The sequence below is a fragment of the Ursus maritimus genome, unplaced genomic scaffold (genome assembly GCF_017311325.1).
Source record: "Ursus maritimus isolate PB19 unplaced genomic scaffold, ASM1731132v1 scaffold_11, whole genome shotgun sequence".
Lineage (NCBI taxonomy): Eukaryota > Metazoa > Chordata > Mammalia > Carnivora > Ursidae > Ursus > Ursus maritimus.
In genome coordinates this window covers 63,383,434-63,405,552 of record NW_024423453.1, presented here as the reverse complement: position 1 = coordinate 63,405,552, position 22,119 = coordinate 63,383,434, and the positions used below count along the sequence as shown (strand labels likewise).

Below are 22,119 nucleotides of genomic sequence, written 5' to 3'. Positions count from 1 at the left end.
TTTAAGTTCAAAAGGTCAGTGCCTTCCATCTGATGATGAAGAGGCTAACCTAACTTTTGGGCTTCTATCCCAGTGTGGTTTCTTACCGCTCACGTTGAGTGGAACCCATGTTGATTTAGATAACTGATACACATAGGAATTAAAATTTAGATATTAAATGTAATTAACTGTTTTAATAATTTCTCCATTATTTTTATAGATTTGGGTAACGTTAATCTTATACACTAGATAGTTGTTCTAACCAAATACTTTTTGGGTGTTTCGTACCTCGGAACGTGGGGATTAAATACATACATACGTATATTTCTTTTCTTCCTTAAAGACTGGGGTCTCCTGTGCGCCCAGCATCCAAATATCCATTGCTGTTAACCTAACCACATATGAGTGCTTTATTACCAACTCAGAGAACAAATACTCTCGTGTTTCTTTTATTTCACACAAATGAAAGCGGCCCTCCATTCCCCTGATAGGTGAGTGGTAAGTCCGGTGCTGGTCTCCGGGCTAACTGACTAAAACTCAGAGTCCTGACTCCAGAGCAGCACCCCCAATACAACTTTCTGCCATGATGGCAGTGGTCTCTTCTGCCCTTTCCAATATAGTAGCCACTGGCCACTTCCTGGCCATTGAACATTGAATGTGGCTAATGCAACCGAGTGGCTAAGTGTTTTGTTTATTTTAATTAATTTAATTGTCTATTTAAATAGCTACATGTGGCTTGAAGCTACCTGACTAGATAGCACAGCAGTCCGTAAGGGGTGTGTGTCCCCATGTTGCAGAGGGCACGGGGCATGTTAGTCTGGCTTCCTGGCTGAGAAACTCAAGATTCCAAGCCTTCTGCTCTTGTATTGGCTTATCGAAATAGCATGCAGGCACCAGAGAGCACAGTCCTCATGGCCATCAGAGGTGCTCCACCAGAACTCCTCCCCTGTTTTCTTTTCTGGAGAAACTCAGCTTGAGGGTCAAGTAGTTTTCCTTTCAGTCGCCCCTGGAAGGAGCTGGGGGAGTCTTGGCTGAGCTTATTCAAGGGCAGAGGGGTCTTCCATTCCTGATACAGTCTTTGCCCAGGAACCCTGGGGCAGGATTCATCCTTCTGTCCCACCTTGAGCACCAGGGACTATTGTCTCCTTTCCCCCTTTTCAGATCTATACCATGAGAGGCAAGTCGTTTGCCTTTTCGGAAATCAAAGAACAAAGTGCCACCTTTTTTTTTTTTTTTTTAAGATTTTATTTATTTATGTGACAGACAGCCAGTGAGAAAGGGAACACAGCAGGGGGAGTGGGAGAGGAAGAAGCAGGCTCCCAGCGGAGAAGCCTGATGTGGGACTCGATCCCGGAATGCCAGGATCATGCCCTGAGCCAAAGGCAGACGCTTTAACGACTGCACTACCCAGGCGCCCCTAAAGTGCCACCTTTTTTCACCTTCTGGTGAGCAGTAGGACTAATTGCTCCCCTGCACGGGGATGACCACTGTCATTTTTATCTTAATCCAGGTCCCATGGAAAGCAGAGTCTATGGCAAAGGCTTGTGTGTGAGGGCTTAAGTTGGGAGTGGGGTGCCATGGAGGGAGGAGGCAGGGGCAGGGGGCATGGAAAAGAAAAGAGGGAGAACAAATATACGTTGGTCTGTGCTATCAGTGATGGGTGGTTTGCTCCTTCTGAAATGACCAGTCATTCTGGGAGAAGAAGGGAAGCGCATGTCTAATGGATGCCATTCCCCGTGTGTTCACTCTGCGCTTCTGGGTGGCACCTGTGTGGACTTGGGAGACTGTCCCTGCAGCAGCAGGCAGGAGGCACATGGCACGGGTGTGAAGTGATTCACTGTGGGGTTGCAGCTGCATAAAGCTAACGAGAGTCCATACAGAGCTGAGCACTGCAGCAGAGGCTGGAGGAGAGAAAGGTGAGGCTGAGAAGATCTAAGCTGGTGCACAAGAGGTGGCTCATGGAACCATCTACAAAGGGTCTTTGACCCGCTCCGCCCCATCCATCCAGGCAGCTGACTGACTACAATGCCTCAAGGATGATCTACCATGATTTAGTGACTTTCTGGCACCCCTCCTAGAGCAGAGAAAGAAAAAGACAAGTTTGTTTTTCAGCAGGTATCCTGCTGTAATCAGATAGTTATATACCATTACATGTGTAGTTATATATTTATATATAGCATATATGTAGCCATGTAATAATGATGTTGATGATAGAACAGCAGCGCCAGAACCATCTGAGTGCTTACGACATGCTAATGACTACTTTAAGCACCTTATATAAAGGAAATCATTTATGTCTCTCTGCCTATATTTATCTAGATACATGTATAGATAAAATGGATATGTTTAGATAGAGGTATGTATGTATCTCTGTGTCTTTATATAAAATTGTATGCATTCATGTGTTTCTTGTTTTGAAAGTTGTATAAATTTCTAACCGCCCGTTCAATTGGTATAATTGATAATATACACACCAAGAAAAATCAACAATTTGCAGTGCCTATGAGAGGTGATATAATTAGCTTTTACACCATAAACAAATTGATCTGTGCTTTTGCATTTACCTTAAAACACACACACACACACCCCTTAATAATGTTTCTAATAGATGTCACAAAGTAGGGAGAGAATCTCAGATATCACCAGTTGCCTTAACAGGTGAGTAGAGGAGAGGAGGAAGGTGAAGAGGTGACTCCTGGAATGGACTTTCCTAGGTTTTCTACCTAGGGTAGCCTTGCACAAATTCCTGAAACCACAGAGGTCTTTAATCCAGGGAGAGTCATTTCTTAACAATACTAGATTAAGGTCGAGGACTCATCATCTTATCACAAGCAAGTAGGTTTATTTCTAAGAGTGGGAGATTCTACAGATGCTTCATTCCATGCATTTTATATACACTAATTTCCCCTTTAAGAGTTGGCATTTCCGGCCCTGTCGTTACATTCTGGGAATTCATCTTGGCCCCGGTGGGACCCCTATGCACTAACTATAACATTGACTTAGGTTACTAATTTAATAGTCTTCACTAGTTTGCCCCCAGTGACCCCCTAGTAACCAGCTTCTTCAGCAACTTCTTTATACTTGGAGTTGAGAGTGACAGTATTGCTTACCACGGAGCAGCCATTTGAACATAAAATTAGCTGATTTTATCACAGGGACCAATTGTTGAGCTAATTAGATGTGCAGTACTGCTGATGAGCCAGAAACCCAAAGTGATTTTCCATCTAAACTGTGGTTTTCTGCAAAGTTGGCTGGGTTGTAGATACCAGGCTCACCAACAACCCCAGGAAAGGAAAAATGGCTGAAGAACTTTGCTAATTTTCATTCAGATTAAAGGAGGCCGGAGAACCTTATAGAAGAAGATCGTAGTGAAAATTAAACTTCATACTGGGTTCATTGACCTTGGAAGTGCTGGATTCTGTTCACAGAATATGACAGTTGCATCATGCCTTTGGTGCACTGGAGACTTTGCACAACATGTGGGCATGTTCTTGACTTTGGACGAAGACTCTGTAATCTTTTCTTCCCTGCATTTTCATATTTTTTCCCTCAGTTTCATGATGGAATTATTTGCTTCTGGTTTTAATTGGAAGAGAGAATCTAATGTATTATTAATTGCCTTTGGATTATCAAATGTAGACAGTTTACCTCCCAAGTGAACCTGTCATGATATTTTCTAATACTCTAAACTGAATCGTGGCCTCTGACAGGGGAGGTGGGTGTTCAGATGCGATTCTTACATCCTAAAAATGCAACTCTTCTTCATTTAGGAATCAAATCTTTTGATTACTGATAGATTTTCTTTCTTGAAATTTGATACTTGCTAAGTGTGAAGATAGTTCTCCTGATCACATGACCTATCTCCTTCCCAACTCCTTGAAACTTCATGAACAAACACATTTCCTCTGGATAACCTTTTTGGGTGAATGCTAAATTATCCACCGTGTGTCAAATATAAAATAGTGTTTTTAAATCTGTGTCTATCAGTCTTCCCATCTGTTTGTTCATCCATCCATCCACTCGTCCGCCCACCCATCCATTCATCTGTATCTCCAACATTGCTATAATCTCCAAGTATTTACTGTATTTTACCTTAAATTTCAATTATCTAGCAGTCTGTAATCTGTCATCTATACTCTATATAGTGTCATTTTAAAGAAAAGTACCCAAAGTGAAAGATTAAAAACAGTATACGACTGGATTATGACAGCATTTTTTAGAATTGCTTCAGCTTTGATTTTTTAATTTTCTTCCCCAAATTTTGAATTCATTCTAGAATTTTGTTCAGTTTTGCTTATTTAATTATCTTCCCAAAGCACTTAGATTGCAGCTAGAAGCAGACTCCCCATGCCCTCCAGTTAAGCTCTGGTAAGTTGTGGCTTGGCTGCTCAGTGTGTGTGCGTGTGTGTCTGTGTGTGTGTGTGTGTGTGAGAGAGAGAGAGAGAAAGAGAGAGGGAGAGAGAGCAGATTTCATTTCCAAATAACCTATATACCTGTGCTACTAATTAAGTTTTTGCTTCTTTTTTCTAGTGTAGTTTAAATGCCATCATCTTTACACTGCGAACACTCAGAATCTCTGATCCGGAACTACTCTCTAAGGCTCCAGATCCCCGTATTCTGCTGCCTACTTGTTAATCCCCCTTACTTGTCAGCATAATATTTCCTAAACTGGAGGCTTTATTTTCACTCCCCCCCCATAAGCAAGCCACACAGATCCCCCCCCCCCATTTTTGGCCTTCCCAACTATCATCTTTAACTTATTTAAGCAAGATCCCTGGGAGTCATCACTGATTCACCCTTTCCCTGACTCTTCCCTTTGGGTTAATCAGATTAACCCAGATTCTGCTTTTCCGGTATGTCTCCACTGTGCTTACTTCTCTCTCATTTTCATGCTCACTGTCATAGTCCAGGCTACCGTTACCTGTTCCTAGGCCACAGGGCTGCGCACCTCTCCACTACCATCCGCCCACACAGGGCAGCCGGAGCGACATCCTAAATCTAATTCCAGTTGTGTCCTTGTCCTGCATCAGACTCATTCATGGCTTCCCACTGTACTTAGAATGAAATCCCAACTCCTTAGCATGGCCTACAAGGTTCCAAACAGTCATTTTGCCGTCTTCCCATAAGACATCTTCTAGTCAGACGGCCTAATTATTATGGTATAATAAGAATTAACATATAATTCTTGCTCAGAGCTCCAAACCTTCTAATAAAGTTCAAGAACTTCTAGAGGTCTGGGGACTCAGAGTAAGAACCACAATCACTCAGAAAATTGTACAGCTGTGCAGTGAACATCATAACAAATGGTTTTATTTTTCTTTGTATTTCAAAGGTAATTCTTATGCAGACTCACTGTTGCCACAAAGAGACCAATTTTGGAGGTTGGAGGAATTGCTGCTTTGTCTAGTCTGTGTTACATACAGGGAGGAAATAATTATTGAGTTAACTGTAGTGTTTGGACCCCAAAGCCTATCTTGTAAACTTTCTTGACAGAAGAAATTGCTAAATATCACAAGCATAAAACACCATTTTGGTAAGATTAAGTCAGTGCTTAGTACATGAAACTGTCTCCCTTTTTCTCATTTGCCACATCTCTGACTTTTTGTCCTTCTCTTAGTTACAAATGGCTACTGCAGCTAATGACCACAAACTTGGTGGCTCAAAACAACAGAAATTCGTCTTCTCATATTTCTGGAGGCTAGAAGTCCAAAATCAATTTCATTGGGCCCAAATCAAGGATTCAGCTGGGCTATGTTCCCTCCAGAAGCTCTAGGGGAGAATCCCTTTCTTGACTCTACTCCTCTAGGCATTGCCGACATTCCTTGGCATGTGGCCACATCACTCCATTTTCTGCCTCGATGCTAACATTGTCTTCTCCTCTTCTGTGTGTCTAAACGCCCTCTGCCTCTCTCTTATAAGGGCACATGTGATTGCATTTAGGGCCCACCTGATCCTCCAACATAATCTTCCTGTCCCAAGATCCTTAATTTAATCATATCTGCAAAGTCTTTGCCACATAAAATAACCTTCACATGTTCTAGGGATCAGACATTGAAATTCTGGGGGCACTATTATCTAGCCTTCCACAGTCTCCAGATCTGGTTTCCAGACTACCACTGTCACATGTCCAGCCTCAAATGGGGGACTGAAACTGGGAGCACTTCTCTTCTGGGCTGCTCAGAAGAGGCAGGCCATGCTCATTGAGTGGGTACCCTTGTGGGTTCTTTGGATCCCAGGGCTAAACACAGAACACATTTAATTCCCCAGAGCAGATGAGATTTGATCTCCTTTTCCTTAAGATCCTTGTTTACTTTTGAAGGGAAGTAGAAATTTGCATAAGCTTTTCCCCTTTCAAACATATATACCCTTGAAAAAGACCCAACTTCACCCCTATACTACTTACCAGAATAAAGAGCATTCCAAAAATAACAAGAGGAAAAAAAAACCTAGAGGCTAGATCTGGGGGATGATTGGAGGAGAAAATTGTGTGTGTGTGTGTGTGTAATCAAAATAATGTTTGAATGGTTGGCAAGAATCTTCTAGTACTCTCTTAGTCACTTACCACTTATGAGTCCTTGACTTCTCTGGTTGTCATTTTAAATTATCTAACAAAATTTGCTCAAAGGTTTATTGTAAGAATTAAATGAGACTTTACATATATGTAAAATACCCTTTCTTCTAGACGGTTTATATAAATACATTAATACATACATACTAGCATACATACATACTACTAGAGAGAGCGAGCTTGTACAAGAGGGCGGAGGGAGAGAGAGAATCTCACGCAGACTCCATGCTGAGCACAGAACCCAGCGCAGAAGTTGATCTCACAACCCCGAGATCATGACCTGAGCTGAAATGAAGAGTTGGATGCTTAACTGACTGAGCCACCCAGGAGCCCCAGCAAATATACATTCATTGAAGCTGAGCCCTTTCAGTTTTCTAACTCAGAAAGCAGTTTTAATTATACCAACTCAACTGAGAGAAATTAAACATACTCAGTAAATATCCAGCTATGCTATAATCATCGTCCCATAACTGAATCTGAAAATTCCCTACCAGGAGGTACAGATCCTTTGTGTTTCCTTGTAAGCATCCATAGGCTGAAAATTTGAAAATGTCCTTCCTTCCTTCGACCCCCATCTTCCTCAGGAAATTAATACATTAATTACCTTATCAAATATTAATTATGTACTGATTAGTTGCCAGACTCTCATTATAATTGTTTCAAACACAGCTATCTGAAGAAGGATCTCATGAAGTTTGTTGTCATCAGCTATGCGATACACAGTCACAAAAGCTCACATGTCATAAATGCTCTTTCTTGGAGAACATTCCATAGCAACTGTCCTGACATTAAACTCTTTGAGTGCTCCCAGTCGTCCTTGTTTCCCCTGAGGCCTGGTACTGTGCTTGGCACCTAGCAGATAATCAGCAAATATTTGTTGTCTTGGACTGAAAATATGGAGCAGGATAAAGAAGCCCACTGTTACCCCCTTGTTATGGGCTGAATCTTTGTACTCCCCAGAATTTATATTGTTGAAGCGCTAACCTTCCAGGGTGATAGAATTTGGAGATGGGGCTCTGAGAGGTAATTAGGGTTAGATGAGGTCTAAGGTGGAGCCCCCATGATGGGATTAGTGTCCTTTTAAGAAGAGACACCAGAGAGCTCTGTCTCCATGCACGCAAAGAAGTCATGTGAGCACACAGTGAGAGGATAGCTGTCTTTAAGTCATGAGAGTAGTCCTCACAATAAAACCCACTCTACTGGCACCTCCCCCTGGGACTTCCCAGCCCTAGAACTGTGAGAAACAAAGGTCAGTGCTGACAAAGTCACCATGGAGGGGTGGGAAGAACCACAACTTTGGATGAGAACTCCTGGCCGTGGCCCTGCTTTACCTTTACCGACCATGACCTTGGAGAAGTCTTTACAGCTCTAGTTCCTTGTTCATAAAATGGGGAAAATAAGAACAAAACTCTTTATAAATCTTAAGTTTTCAGTGCTTTGTGCCATATTACACAGGTGACCCTCGTCCTTACACAGGGAGATAGTTCAGGATCTGTTCTCCTACCTGCCTTAGGAAGGAATTGAAGCTCAGGGGTCTTCATTCATATTCCCAAGGTGACCTGATATTACGTTTACAGTTAGAGGCATTTGACTCTGGATTCCATATGCTTTGCTCACACGTTGTGTGGGGATATTCAATAATCTGTCAAGCATTTTACAAATATCAGGGTTTCATGGGGTGACTCCGGAGACAAGGCTGTTTGCCGTGACTCCATCTTGCTTTTCCAAAGGCCCTCAAATTTCAAGCCATTGTGAAAATACAGGATCAGGGAATCTTCCTTTCTGTCAGGACTTGAGAACATGTCATGGTTATTTCCGTGTCTTTGTTTATCAAGAAATGGGTAGGTTATGCTTGGGTAAAAGTATCCCGACTCAGTCGGTCTATTGTACCCTCTATGCTGTGAGGTTAAAACCAGTAACCACACTACAAGATTCTACAGAATTCTGCTGTCACAAACAGCAAAAATCATTCCTCTGCATCGAGGGACCCTGAATAGATGTGGGGAAATGTCAGCGGATATTTTATGGTTTGGGGATTAGCTAGTTGTTGTTGCTCTTCTTTTTAAATCTGTGCTCTTTAAAGTGTGGAGTTACAGGTTTTAAATGTCCATGGAAAGACCCTGAATAATTCATTCACTTACCTTAGTCAGAGAGTAAAATCCCCCTTTGTATGCCCAGCAGTAAAAATGAAATTCATCTTAGACCCTCTTGTAGCTTTGTAGTCATCATTACAGGTATTATTATGAACTCTTAATAAGAACTCATGAAATAAATGGTTTAAAAATGCCCATTTCTGGAAGGCAGGCATCTGTATTTCCATGTATGCAGCCCTATAGACAGCTAAATCTTTAGCCTTAATGGTTTAGTTGCATCTGGGTGTTTATTTTCATTTCCACTTATCACTGTGTGTTAGACTCCCTGTGTATGAGTACAGATTGCCCTTTCCTGCACTGTATTTAGAAATATCTGCATTACCCCTGGGCATTTGTTCATTAATAGGGGGTGGGGAGAGGAAAAGCTTGTAATAATGGGCTTTACATATTATTAAACTGGGTGCATCCACATTTGGATCCAAAAGAAAAAAAAATCTGGTTTGTGTTACTGCCCTCTGGTGGTTGTGGTCCATCACTGCAGAGGTGGGGAAGTGCAGCCCTGGGGTGAAGCGGGGCCTGCAGAGGCAGCTTCCAGGAGCAATGCCCATTGCTGGGCCGGCAGCCTTTCATTCACGTCACTGCTCTTCATTCCAGTGCACCGCAAGAACCCTAGGATGCCACTTACTAGCCAGAATAATGAGAAGAAAGCATGCTTGTGAGGCCCGAGAAGACATTTTCATGTCAGTGGAGGTATACGGCAAAGTAACGCTGACCAACATAGGGTGACCGTTGAACGAATTCACATTCTCCACGGGCCGCGCTCCTACTCATCTTTCATGGCCAGCGTGGGAGGACGCAGTGGCTCCCACAGCGTGACATCCATACCCCTTGTGTTACACGGGATGGCTTCAGGGTATATCCGGATGAACCTTTTAAATTCTAATAGTTCCTGTTTAATATGTAGTAGGGAAAACGCAGCGCGAGGTTGAAGCCCAGGACTTCAGGGGCGCTGTTGCGAAGACCAGGAAACGGCGCCTCCGTACGTGGCTGCATTCTTTGCAGCAGTGCGTCGCTTCTGCTCCTCGGGTGATGGAGCAGAACCCCGTGGAGGCCGGAGGATAACACGGACCTCCAGCAGTTCTCCTCTTGCTTGTGGTATGACCTTTGACTCCTATCCTCCCTGAGCGTGGGGTTTCCTGCTCTGTCGGGATGACAGTGGCGACTTCTTAGGGTGATGCGGGCATCCTGTGATATGGTGTATATGTCAAGTGTCTGTCACACACTAGGCTGTCTCATTTCCCCATGCCCCAGGACACTCCTCAGAGCCTGCCTTCCTCCACATTCACATGGTGCTTTGCTTGCCACACTTCCTGCGTCTTCCCCATGGTAAGAGTTTCCACGTTTGTTTTCATTCTTGATTGTAAGTGGGAGCTTCCTTTCTTTGCCTTGCCTCGTTTGCAACTCTCCATGTGGCCCTTTGCCAAAGCAGACACCCTGTGAATGTTTGTTGGGGGGCCTTAAGCACAAGCACGCAATCATTCTAAGCCACATTTCCCCAACCTCTGATGCATTCAGTGCATTTCATCTATCGGGTTAAGACCAGACCTTGTCCCTTATGTCTCTCTGATTCATGTGGTCTGAGAACAGGAACAAGATTAGGTTCCTGCCCATTGGCTGCAGGCAGGGAGGAAAAAAAGGCCTGCCTTGTGTTTGCGTGCCACTAATATCACCTCCTATCTTACCAAGGACTATATACGTTCATTCCATGCTGTCCCATGCCCACACTCTACTGGTTAATTTCAGTGGCAGAGAAGGGGAAGGCAGTGGAAACATTTTAAATACAGTATTTTATCCGGGATAGGACCTATTTTAGAGACAACAAAAGAGCCTTTGTTGCTCATGCAGGTAGATTGGCAAACCTCGCCCTGGTTTAGTCTATATGAAATGGCCTTAGGAGCAGTAAGATCAGAGAAACTACCCGTGCGGGGAGGATAGTAGGAGCCCTTACATTTTAGTGGTACCAAGAGTGAAACGGGGTTTGTGATGTGCCTCCAGAGGTGGTGCGTTTGCCTTTAAAATTCCTGCAGGTTGTGTCTCAGCTCCGAGTGTTTCTGAGTTTCCCCGATTCATCTCCACAGAGCTTCCCAGCCTGTTCCTAAATGGCTGCAGAATGCCTGCTTGCATTTCTGCAGCGAAGGCAATGTTCATTTAAGACTTCCAGAAATCAGAGCTTTCATGTTTGCCATGAAAGCCAGAGAGCCGCAAGCACCTCAGTAGCGGAGATAAAAGGACATTCGTGTTTGTGCATGTGTGTTTAGAACTTAAAGGACAGGGAAGAGAAAGGAAATAGATGTTACAGCTTTGCACTTACTTCAAAATCTGCCTCACTCCCTCTGGTGGGACCATTTAACTCCAAATGCCTCCCCCATCCCCCTCCACCCCCACCACATGCTCCCCACCCCCACCACATTCATCTTGGCTCATGTGACATCTGTTCTGGGCACTGCAGAGCAGTCTTCTCGTTGCCATGGCAGCCGGTGGAGCGAGCCCACCCATTGGCTGCTAGCTGAGAGGAGGAAAAAAAAGGCCCGCAGTGTCAGGGGTCGTGTGCCTAGTGCCTGCCTGCCACTGTTTTCAGTCAGCTGCTGGCTTGGCCACATTAACCGTGCATGCTGCAGTGGGCAGGGGCCCGCAGGGACCGCCTGCCACAGCTGTGTACACTGCCAGGTGGAATGGGGGACCCAAGGTCAATGTCATTAGTTTCTCCCTCAAGTGTGAAGTGTGTGAAGGACAAAAGCAGAGCACGTGAGGAAAAGTGGGCTGCTGTTTCCTTCACCTTGAACTCCTCTGAGCTCTCTTTTCCTCTCTCCGTTTGGATTTGAAATTTGGTAGAATGACCCCTTCTACTCCCAGCCGTCCTCCTAGTGAGAGGGCCTGAGCCCAAGTCAGGATGTCAGAACAAAGCCTCTATCCGATTCCACTTCCTTGACCATTACCGTGTCACTCTAAAACGAAAAAAAGGACAGCTTCCCATTTCGAAAGGTACACCTGAAGCTGATTGTTTCTAAAATCATTTTCTTCTTGTTGGATTCACTTGTGAATTTACCGGTGCAACTGGGATCACCCTCTGGCCTCCGAGCTGGTTACTCATGTCCTACATACATAAGTGAAGACCAAGTGAACCAGCGTTCCCCATGCCTGATCTTGCACCTGGCCAATCAGACAGGCATAGAGAAGTGCAGCCGTGAAGGCCTCCGTGGCTGAATCCCGGCTGCCTCCCTCAGGGTTTGAGGTCCCCACTGATAAGCGATGGGGGTACCTGTGCTTCAGCCACACCCGGGGTCTTCAGCCTCCAGAGCCGGGCACTAGTCGGGATTTGACTGTGGCCGGTGACCTTGCCCCCCAGCATCAGCACTGACAGCACCAGTCAGCATAGTGGAGGGTGGTGAAGGAACTTTTGTGAACGTTCTCTCATCTGTGCCTCCCAGTGAGCCTGTGAGGTGGTTTTTCCAAATCCCTGCTTTACAGGACACGAAAGCTCATAGCTCCCAAGGTCACACAACCTGTAAACGGGCGAGCTCAGGATTCGTACTACACTTTTTTGCTTGCAAACTGTGCATGCTTTTTCCTTCCTGTCCCATGCCCACAGTAGACTCCTGGACATTTAAGGCCCCCACAGATTCATACATAGGGAAGTTGGGCTATGATCAGGTCGTTCCTCCCATTTCTACTCCTGTTTTATCATGTCTATTTTACATTTCATAAGAATGTGTCGTTAGTGTTTAATTTGTCAAGATCAAAGGCTAAGGGCTTGAGGAAACTTTGTTGTCCCTCCTTCCTTCTTTGTTGCTTGTGGTTATAGTCCGCCTGAAAGCACTGTCTACAGTGTACTTTCACTGAGCAGAAGGCTCTTAGCTGAGGACAGGGAGGGAGAGCATTTGTGCCAGAGCCAGGGAGACAAATTTAAAAATTCTTGTTCCTTCTACTTCCCTCTCTCAGTCTAATTTTGGTCACTTATTTATTTGGGGATGGTTCGGGCATTATCAAGAAGAAGCGTACCACAAAATCCTGACAAAGACGGTCTGTACTATTGATGTCTACCTCTCTGCCACCATTGCTCCTTCCTTTTGTCCCGAATCTAGAAGTTTGAGGACTTAGTCCTAAATCTTCGAAAAGGCTAAGGAATAGAAAAAAGTGTTAGGTCTCTTTGTGTGATTCTATGAGAGTGATTGCTTCTGTATCTTGGCAAAACCAGGACTGACACACCTGTCAGTGATTCGCACACTAGTCTTTTCTATCCATATGCTTATCAGAGCTAGCAACGTTAACAAATGTTAGATCTGTTTGGAGCTGAGGCAGGGAGTCCCTGAACTAAGTTTACTCTCAAATCTAGTATCCTAATGTAGCAAGAGCTTATTAAACCTATTGGCAAGCTGTGACCGAGTTTCTTCCTTGCTTCCCGCAAACATGGGATATAGCATCCTCTTAGGGGAATTTAAGCAAAGTAAAGAGCCTTTGCTTACCTCGAGATAGGACCTCAGCAAGCATGCAAAAGAATATACCTTTGTGGCAAAAAGAATGCTAAATTATTTCACATCACATCTCAAACGATGCTTTTATTAAAACCTGAGTGGTGAAGTTACCATAAGCAATATTTCACCCTCAAAGATAGGATGAAGTCTATAGAGTGAAGCAATAGGGAGTCTATCTTGACTTAAGAAACTTACAAGCAACTGTTCTTCCTCTTATACTTTCCATTTACCCTCACTGTTCATTGCTAATCCTCCTATTATTGTCCTTGATCAGTACTGATGAGGCTATAAGAAAAATATAGTGAGAAATGGATTTTAACAATGAGTTTTCCATAGAGAAAACTGAATAGGTAAAATCCGGAGAAGTTCCTGATGTCTATTTAAACACCTGGAAATGAATCAGTGTGAACTCCCTGAATTGGTAAGAAATCTCCATGTTCTATGACCTGGATTTACTAGAGACACATAGGAATAGACCATTAGCCACCAATACTCCTACTGCCTACTTTACATTGAAAAAATGGCAAGGTTTTCTTTTTTCTCCATTTTCTTATCTGTAAATTATAGATTCATCCACCTGGAAAAAGTCCTCTAAATCATTTAGTTCAATGTTATTTAGCCACAACACTGTGGATTAGGGGTTGTATAAAATGACTTAATTTCCTCGCTGGCTCTCAGATTGTAGAACAGAACGGTAGTAAGGGAATATGGAGTGGGGTTAGAGCTTGATATTTTCTCAAGAAGGATTTATCAGGCACCTACTGTATACCAGGAAGTGAAATGACAACATTTGTCTTTGATCTAAACTATAAACTTTTTATACCTTTTTACATCTTCTTTGTATGTTTTATAGAATATCACGTCCCTTACCAGGCAATGAATGCAATGGACAAAACCCTCCAAATGCAGATGTAATGTTTGTTTTATTTAGACATCTTCATGTCCTTAAGGAAAGCACCAGACCCTTGTGCCACAGGATTACTTTACAAATGCAGAAGCACATTTATCAATATAAATACTTTATTACCAAACAGCAAGATTTACTAGAAAAGGAAAATAATTGTGTGAGAAAAAAGTAACCTGGTTTTGGGGCTATCACTGTGCCAAAGACAGTTGAATGAAACACTAATACATTATTTTTATACATATTTGCACAAAGGCTGTTGTATGGTTTGAGGAATCCGTAGAGTTTAACAACCAAGCCCTTGTGATAGGAAAATGTTGCTAAAGCATTATTAGTATGCAGCAAAGTGCCCGTCTTTCTGCTAAATCAGTTTGTAAAGTGGTCGTAAAAAATGCACACATCCTTTGTTATGACAGCAGGGTTTTGTGTTTCTGATGCAAGACTGAGACTTGAAAGTAGAGAGGTACATTCGGTAGCCTGGGAAGTCAGCAGTTAGAGGAGGCGATAAAAGATAAGAGAAATGAACCAAAGGGATCCTCGAAGGGCAGGGCGGCAGAAGAAAAAAGTGTCCTTAGGTAGAAGGGAAAGGCAAACAGGATGTGTGGGGGATCAGCCATTGTATGGACATTGTGTGTGGAAAACAGCCTAGAAGGGTAGGCCTGGATATAGAAGTCCCAGCAGCAAGTGAAAGGTGGCCGGGAATAATCGTGCTCTGGTAGGAAAAAAACAAACAAACAAACAAACAACAAACTCAGTATTTTAGGATTGACTGAACACTGGAAAAAGGTCACACAGACAAAAATGATCTGACAAGCACTGTGTTTGTCCTGAAAGTTTCTAACACCCTTGGGTGACTTTTTTTTTTTTTTTTTTGGTGGAGCTTCAACCACTCATACCGTTTTTTTAAAAATAATGTCCTAATCTGCAAAGCCGAGCGCGTGATCTGGCCCTGCTTGCTCATGTTGTGGGGGTTGAGGATTGAAGGAGATTGTAAGTGTGAAGAGGGTTGTAATCTGGAAAATGCTGCACAAATGGCATTAGCTAAATTGGGGTTGCTGGGAGCAAAAGATAGCGCAGTGTCCAGTCCTTGCCAAACTGCATTTTCTAGCTGAGGAAAGATCCGACATTTTATCCTCTTCCATTGTTTCATAGAATTTCGGTTATTACCTTGTTCTTGGGAAGTGAGATGACCTGACTGGAGAGGTATTGTTGAGGGTGTCTTATCTATGAAAATGTAGTTTATCTGCCTTTTCTCACGAATGGCCCCCAAATTTACCATAAAACCTTAACTCACGGACCCTCACTGAGGAGCTGTGTTTCAGTTGGACTCTGTAAAATTCTTATTACCATCCCTTTCTTCGAGTGTGGAGGCGGGCTCTTTTCTGTAACTTTCCTGGCTAAATAACTTCTCTTGAAAAGGCAACTCTTTCCATCAGAGTTGAATTTGTATCACAGATTGCCATAGTTTATGATTCCGGGCTTATATTGACCAGTTTTAAATTGGCTTTGTTCAGAAATCAACATGTAAAGTCCACAAGGAAAATGAATTCAGCACCTACCCTGTTCCCTGCTGTCAGTTTTGTTTTGTTTTTTGTCCCCCCCTATAAAGCAATGGGGTTTTCACTGAAGGTTGTTGGGCAATTTGAGAGAGGAAACACAGGGACTCTTGTGGCCTCCTCTCTTGTGTCTCCTCAGCCCCTGTCCCACCCAAGCCTCTGCCCTCCCTTACTCCAGCTTCAGAAGGATTTCAGAGGCTGCCACGTTGGCTGGCTGGTCTACTCTTAGGGTGATAGCAGCTGTCAACATGGCCATTACCTGTCTGTGTGATATGAGAATATGAGTGCCGTTCCGGACTGGGGAAGAGACCACAAAGGGGAGTATATGGCTACCAGAGACCACGCAGCCACAACTGCCCATTCCCAGTGGGGCTCTGTGCAATTCTTCGTTCTTTCTAGCAGACTCCAAGTGCCCAGCCTTCTCCAGGTCAATACCCCTGGGTTGTTGAACCTGATTTTGGCAACTGAAAAGCATTTATATCCCAATTCTATTTACTGCGGAAAACCTGTGAGCTGTCACATTTGGAACACTTAACAGAGTTATGAGGATTATCTATGATCACATTTGTCCTTAACTCAAAGTTATTTACCAAGTACCTGCATTTTGCAGGGAGAGGATCTAGAAATGTGTGTGCATCGTTGCTTAGAACTTGGAAGAGCATTCTGCATCAGCTTCTCTGTGGGCTTCATCTCCAATTAGCCTCAGGTAAAGAACGATGCTCATTATGTAATAAAAATACTGTTTCTTTGAGGGGGAGAAAAGGCCCTGAAAAGAAAGCCAACCGGTAGTGCTGGTGTGGAAAACACTTTCAAATGTGAAATCACTTAGCCAGCTCATCAAGCTAGCAGTCGACAGCTGGTAGGGTTCTGCGGCTGATGGAGCCTCACCCAGACCTACTGAATTAGGATCTTCGGGGTAAGGCCAGGAAATGTGAAAAACTGGAAATTCTCCAAACGATTTTGATGCACAGCTAGGTTTGGGAATGTCAGCCTAGTGGATGAGTCCTCAGTCTTGGCTGTCCTTAGTCTTAGGACTTTGTCTTAGGTGAGCCTAGATAACTAATTTGACCGCTCAGCTTCTGTTTCCTATCTCCAAAATGGATCTAATCATATGTACCTCAGAAGTTTATTGTGTAAAACAAATGAGATAATAAGTACCAAGCTCCCAATTTTCAGGAGTGAGTGATCAATGTTGGTTGGTTTCCCCCCTCTTCTTGCCCTTTCGGCCCTAGCACAACGTATTTGGTTTACACTGAAGTCTGCAGTTGCATCAGCAAAGGGCTCGGTATTGACCCTCCCCTATGGACGAGGAGGGCATGATCAGGACAGTTGCCAACGGAGATATGTTTATAATACAGTTTTCCATCAGTACATCTTCTCCCCTGACATAAGCTGTGCCCCTGGGTGGTGGGCTCTTCAGCCCTGGTTAAGGATTTTTAGGGAAGAGTTAACCCACGGGGTCCTCGTCAAACAGCCTTCTTGCCCACTCATCCCTTTCCTGTGCTGTGTGAGTCAGCTGGATCTGCTCAATTTGAGGAATTAAAAATGGCTTGTAAGTAATCAGCTGTGCAAGAGCAAAATGGGTCTTTTTGTTCTTAAGTTCTCTTTACCAGTGTTTGAGATTTCAGACTGTTCTGTTTTGATTGGCCTTACAGACATGATCTCGAGCAGTGGTTCTCCGACTTTTGGCTTCAGGATCTCTTTAAACTCTTAAAAATTATCGAGGACCCCAACAAACTTCTGTTTTTGAGGGTTTTACCTATGGATATTGACTGTATTAGAAGTTAAAACTGAGATTTTTAAAGCATAAGGACACACATTCCATTGGCCATCAGAGTGATGGTGTTATCACACTTCATGTAGCTTCTGGAAAATTCCACCTATACTCAAGAGAAAATGAGAAGGAAAGAAGGAAACATACCTTAGTATTATCATGAAAAGAGTTTTGACCTTGTGGACCTTGGAAAATATCTAGGAGACCCTCAGGGATGTCCAAGCCACACTGAGCTGTTAATCTTGAGCTTATACCTTGCCGTGTGAATCTGTCTCACAGAGAAGCACAGAAATCAAAGCAGAGATCATTGACTCACTCACCGATACAGCTGGAAAAGGATATGAGAGAAGGCCTCAGAGCCCAGTTGCCGAACTGATTTTATAACTTAGAGCTTCTGACCACTCTGCTTGCCGTAAGTCTTAGTTTAGTTTAGTGGCGTAGGATACAGTCTCAAGTAAAAGATAAATGGGTTCTAGTCCCAGCTATGCTGTGTGACCTTAGGCAAGGTTCTTAACTTCTCTGCCCTCAACATCCTCTTATATAAAATGTGGATAATACAAATACGCCATTGGCTTGCTGGGAAAATGACATGGGATAATGTATGGAAAGGGACTGGCCTCTTGCATAAGCATCCAGTAAATATTAACCATAATTCCACTCTGATAGAACTCTCTGACTTGATAATCAATTTTAATTCCTTTAGCTCTCCACTCTTGGAGATGGACATTTATAATATTATAGCAGTTTCCACTCCTAGGAATTGCTACCAGCTTTCCCCCAATCTCCTCGTCTCAATTGTTTCTCTTTCTGACAACATTCAGGCTTCTTCAGCCACTGAGCAAAGCAAGGAGATTCCACGCTTCCTGGTGAATGCCGCATCTCTCTGCCTTCCCAACAGGCTGAAGGCAGAACTAAAATCGGATATAATTGGTTTGCATGTCAGACCCAACAGTCCATGCTGTACGTCATGCAGGCATGATCAGTGTTTTCAAGGTGGTATGAAACCTCATAATGAGCCAACGAATAGTATTATTACAGCTGAATAAACTGAAGCATGATTTATGATGATTACAAATTGTTTGCAGCCTTTGTTTTCCTGTTTCTCCCCCCCCCCCAAGTGGAATGTGTGCTGCTGTAGCACTATCCATTTGCAAATTGCATTCCCAAACCACTTTTAATTGTCTACTAATCAGTTCAGGGGAGAGCTTAGTGATGGTAGGTGACCCGGTTCTCCTTTTTGACAAATGTAAATGTAACGCTTTGTTCCTAGGCTGTTGTTGGAGGGTAAGGGGTGGTCCCTGGTGGCCCTGACATACAAGCCAACAGATTTCTGCTGCAAAAATTTGAACGTCATTTTAAACAGTATATATGAATTTGAAGACTTCACTAGCAAATAAACGACAACAAAAAAACCCCCAGAGATTTTTAAATAATGTCTGATAAATAACTAGTTTTATGTATCCAGACAAATGAGATAATCTACAGGCCCTGTTCAGACATATGTGGGTATCCAGAATGAAAAAATAAATTCATACTGTCTTGCTAACTGTCTCTCTGGGAGACATCTCTTGTGGCTCAGTTGCTCACCTAAAGGTCTTTGAAGACAGAATGCTCTATAGTCCCAAATAGCAGCATCATGCCTGGAACTGACATGTGATCACCACCTGTAAGCCTAGGGATGCTTCTCCTCTTGCTACAGAAGTAGCATGCATCACCCAAAAGATATTGGCTTTGGAGTGAGCAGCCCTGGGTTCTCATCCTGTCCCTTGTACCGACAGCTGTGTGATCGAGGCAAGTGCCTTTGTCTCTCTGGTTGCCCTTCACTCCATCTGTACAAAGATGTCTCAGCAGGGGTCACCTCTGATGTTGGTCTAGAGAGCGGTGGTGGTTCCTCCCCCCCCCCCCCGCCACAGGCATACCCATTGGCTTTGAGGGCAGAAGTCTGTTGCATAAGATGAGAATCAAAGATTGTTAAGGGGTTGGATGAGCTAAGAGATTTTGAGTGAATCTAGAACGTGGAATCTCAAATTTCCAAGTCCAGGATAGCTCTGTTTACCAAGACATTCTCCAATTCTGTGTGAGGTGTTGGACTTTGAATACCACTCTTGGGCCTGTGAATGACCACCATGGACCAATTTCTTTTTTCTTAGTGTATTGGTTATCTATTGCTGTATAACAACCTACCCCTAAAACTTAGTAATTTAAAACAAAAATGATTTTCTATTTCTCATGATTCTCTTGACTTTGCCAGGGCTCATTAATGTGATTACATTTAATTGATGGGTCACCTGGAAACTGGGCTCAGTTGTGGCAGCTGGGAAGTCTGAACCTCTTTCTCCTCACATAATCTTTCCTTTTCAGGGAGGTTAGCCCAGGTTGGGCTGCCCCACAAGGTGGTGCATACTGAATCGCAGTGTGCTGGTGCTTATGGAACGTCTACTGACTTTGCTGATGTTCTATTGGCTAAAACAAGTCACATGTTCAAGCCCAATGTTGATGTGGGAGGGGACTGCACAAGAGTGTGAATATCAGTAGGCATGATTCATTGAAGCTGTTTGTGTAACAGTCTACTCCCCCCCACCTTAGCCTCAGTCTTCAAGGTCAGTAAGATGTGTATTAGGTTACTACAAATGCATAGAGGACCATCTAAGAGTCAAGAAATATGTTTTTTAATGTCCAGTCTCTAAGTATATGAATGATAACAGGCTCCATTTTCCTCAGGTGTGAAGGGAAGGTATTGGACCATGTGATCCAAGAGCCTGTCTATCAACACACATACATAAACAACATACACACACACACATACACACACACTTTTCCATCTCTCATTCAATGTGGAAATCAGATGTGCTCAGAAGAATCTGAAAAGTGGTAAAGAGCTATACAAATGCAATTTGTTACAAATATTTATAGAGAATTCTGATAAACATTTTCAGAAAATCTTGTGATAAAAAGTCTTGTAATGAGATTATAATCATATTTATTAAAATATAGCATAAATAGAATAAGCACTGTATTCAGGTTTCCATTTCTTGTGTTTTAAGTTCACTCTAAAGAAGTATGGCAAATCAGGGTGTGTTTGTATAATGTTAAACATCATAGGAAGGGACTAAAAGGTCCAATCCATCATTTGGTTGTAGCCTTTGTTCAAAATGGAGGTGTCTTAGCTAACTCAAGTTTTTATGTACTCTAACCATTCAACAGCCTACTCTGATTTAGAGTCACAGTTCAGCCATCTTCTCCTGTCTTGTGTTTTATTTGCTTGGTTCGCTGAGTTGTGTTTGGGTTACATGTGTGTGTAGGTGAGCTCATGTGTCACCTTTTATTTAGCGTTCCAAATTTGCAAAGTCCCCTAAGAGTAGCAGGGCATCCATGGACCCCCTTAGTTCTTAAATGGTACACAAAGATGGAGTGACTTTGAGTCATTGCCTCAGTAAATGGGGTCTTGTCCCCACTGATTCCCTTTTACATTCTCTGAAAACTAGTCCTGAAAAGATGGAACTAAAGATTCAGTATCAGTTCTCACCTCTGCATGGATGACTTTACACTCAGTATAAACTACATATTCCTTCTCCTGGCTTAAAAGTCATTCCTAATATGGCTGCTGATTCCCCTCACTGCTTAAGAGAAAAAGCCCAAACTCCCTTCCCATTCTGCTGACCCTCCACCCCCACATACATCCAGTGCACTTCAGCCCTACATAGTCACTTGCTGTAGTGGAAATAAACAAAGAGCACCAAGTGTGAATGAGCAACAGCTATGCATTCAGCACTTACTATAACAAAGGAGTCAGCCATTATCACTTGCATTTGGCAGAGACTCAAAGGCAAGTGTGAGTAGAAGAGCTTTATAGTGGAAGAAAGGGATGGCTTCAGGTGTGCCCTGATTAGAGGCTATAGGCATGGAGCAGTTAGTTGCAGGTGGGCTAACCAGAAGTGGGATATCTTCTGATTAGTTAGGGGGATATATTTGGCTTTTTCTGGTTGGTCCTAGTTTGGAAAAGGGGTCCAACTACAGGGGAGGGGTCAGTCACTAACCAAGTCCTGGCTGTCTGGGGACAGTTATTCTGGGGGTTGTTTTTGGGCTTCTGGGGCTGGTTACTATAAATAGTATTTTGACTGCCTGGGCTGCTTGCTGCAGGTTGTGGATCAGAGTTCTCTTTTTATAGATTTTCTGGTTATTGTCCATCTGTGTATTCAGTCTCTCATCATTCTCCCAACCGATGGTGCTAGTCTGCTGTTCCTTGTTCTCCTTTCTCACACACCCCCTTTCTTGACCCCATGATTCTGGCTTAAGCCCCCCTCCAATGTGTTTTCATAGCACCTGCATTTTTATCATAACACTTATCCCCTTTTATTTTAATTGATACTGATTTGTTTCCTCCTTCAGTTCAGAAACTCTTTTCAGGCAGGGATTTTGTCTTGTTCATCACTGTATCTCCAGTCCCTAGCACAGTGTCTGGTACCCAGTTATAGTAAATAAATGTTAATTAAACAAAGGATGGATGACTATCTAATACAGCCCAATTTATCCCCTACTTTCTACCGTCTGGTCCACTTTTCCCACTGCATTATGGGTATTTTCCATTGGATATTCCATTTGCATCTCAAAATTAACACATCTACAGTGAAACTCTTGATCTTTCCCACAAGCCAATTCCTCTTTGGGATGCCCCCATTTTTTAAAGTCCCACCATTCTCCCAGAACATTCTC

At 43.2% G+C, this 22,119-nt stretch overlaps 1 protein-coding gene and 1 long non-coding RNA gene across 3 annotated transcripts in view; both read left to right on the top strand.

Annotated features, from left to right (window-relative positions):
- MSRA (methionine sulfoxide reductase A) overlaps positions 1-22,119 on the top strand; it is a 407,844-nt gene that overhangs the window by 304,043 nt on the left and 81,682 nt on the right. The gene's annotated exons all lie outside the window — the stretch shown is intronic.
- Positions 9,395-18,481, top strand: LOC121101886. The gene is made up of 3 exons (XR_005833931.1): positions 9,395-10,026; positions 16,243-16,338; positions 18,228-18,481. It is a non-coding gene; the product is annotated as an uncharacterized LOC121101886 (long non-coding RNA).